Source organism: Oryctolagus cuniculus, chromosome X, assembly GCF_051225735.1.
Source record: "Oryctolagus cuniculus isolate XC-2025 breed Fujian yellow rabbit chromosome X, ASM5122573v1, whole genome shotgun sequence".
In the NCBI taxonomy this organism is placed as follows: Eukaryota; Metazoa; Chordata; class Mammalia; order Lagomorpha; family Leporidae; genus Oryctolagus; species Oryctolagus cuniculus.
Genome location: NC_142888.1, coordinates 35,631,390 through 35,633,334, shown reverse-complemented (window position 1 = coordinate 35,633,334; position 1,945 = coordinate 35,631,390). Strand labels below are relative to the sequence as shown.

The 1,945-nt window shown below is 61.0% G+C and overlaps 1 pseudogene; it reads left to right on the top strand.

Annotated features, from left to right (window-relative positions):
• Positions 1-377: 377 nt before the first annotated feature.
• LOC127487852 (centromere protein V-like protein 3) lies at positions 378-1,558 on the top strand (annotated as a pseudogene).
• The last annotated feature ends 387 nt before the right edge of the window (positions 1,559-1,945 follow it).

The following is a 1,945-nucleotide window of genomic DNA, read 5'->3' as shown; positions in this document are numbered from 1 at the left end:
TGAGGAAAGAAGAGTGATCATTGTCACACAATAAAGGTTTTGGCAGGAAACAGAGAATATCAGAGGGTCTCTGTGTTTGCTGAAGAGACGTCTCTATTTATGCAGTTTTAATTTTTATGTATTTTATTCCAAAGGCAGAGATAGAGCAATCTTCCATCAGCTAGTTTACGCCCTAAACCTCCACCACAGTCAGGGTGGGCCTCTGAAGCTAGGAGCCAGGAACTCAATGTGGCATTCCCACGTGGGTTATTGAGACCCGAGACCTCAGTCGGGCACGTGGAATCTAGCGAGAAGCCGGAATTTGCAGTGGAGCTGAGGCTTGAACCTGGACAGGCTGAATGGGATCTGGAAACCTGCCAGCAGAGAGAGACATCGCCATGTTGACTGAGGGTTCCACCCTCGACGTCAGGAAAAGCTGCTGCCTGTGGGCTGTGACGAGTAACACAACTGGACTTGAGCCCAGGATCTTGCCCACGCCGTGCTCTCGAGCGCTGGCTGGCCTGCCAGGCCCAGCACACACTGTCACCGTGAGTAGTAATTCTGCCAGTATCCGCGCGCACTGGGCAGGGGACAGGGATCCGCAGTGAACAAGAGTCTGGAGGAATCATGAGAAGTGCTCAGGCAAGGGAGAGAAAGCCAAGAAGGAAGGGACGGAGATCCACTAGCGCTGCAATTGACCGCGGTAAATGAAACGGCAAAGCACAGGGAAAAGTCCCAACTTGCCAACAAAGGAGTTTCTGAAAAGCAGGAGTGGGTGTGCAGCTTGTGAGCAGGCAAGACTTCCTTGCAAGGAAAATCACCAGGGAAGAGGGTGCTGGCCAGAGACCACCCCGCAGGAAGACGGCCAGCAGGTGGCGCGGGAAGTAGGGGCGGAATTTCTTGGGGTGGCTTGTGGGGTGGGAGCGGGATGCATACCCCCAAGACCCGCGGATCCGCGCGACTTCGGCCCCCGCCCCTGCGCTCTGAGAGCTGGACCCGGGCGCGCAGTGGGAGCGCCGGGAGGCGTTCCGCAAGCTGCGGGGCTCAGCTGCGAGGCCGCCGCCAAGTACCTGCTTGCCAAGTTCCCGGGCCTGGTGTCAAACATCGGGGGCTGCCAGGGCGGCGGCGTGCGCTTGGCGGCCTGGGCGCCCGCAGACCTGAGCGTGCTGGAGTGCGGCTGCCGGCCGTGCAAGAAGCAGCAGCACCGCCACATCCTCTGCCCGCCGCGCGCTTCCCGCTGCCGCGGGGCGCCAAGTGCTGGGTCACCTACGCGGGCGGCGAGCACCCGGCGCTGCGCTGCTTCTGCAGCAGGTGCGGCGTGCAGAGCTCCCACGCCTCCGTCCCCGACCCGACCCGCGGCTGTACGACGTCGCCCCGCACTGCCAGGACGCGGGCACCGTGCGCAGCGTGGTCGTCCTGCGGACGGAAGGCGGCGCCAGGCTGGAGGAGGCGGCTGAGGAGCTGCAGAGCCCCAGAGCGCGTCCCCGCAGGGAGCCCTGCCTGTGCCCCCATCCGGAACAATGACCGCGCCCCACAGGAGCTGGGGCGCCCCTCCAGGAAGCACACCTGCCCCGCAGCCCACGGTCTGTAAGTGTGCGCGGTAACTCTGCAGATACAAGATTCTCTCTTTCTCTCTCTCTCTCTCTCTCTCTCTCTCTCTCACACACACACACACACACCCCATCTAAAACCAAAGGTCCCCGGGAAAGTGGTCCCTAGGTCGCAGCTGCAGGTACACTTCTCTGTGCACCAGGATCGCCTTGTGGTCCACGAAGCGAGTGCTGTGTCTGCAGTCGGATGTATTCTTTCATACTCCTCTGTTCTCACAAGTGCTTGCAGACCCTTGCCACGCACAGCATGTGTTTGTCCTGCTCCCAGTGCGGCTGTGTGGCACCCTCGCGCGGTGCTCACGGCCACTGCCCCCAGTTGCATAAACATTGGCATTGTCGCCTGTGCACCGATTAGG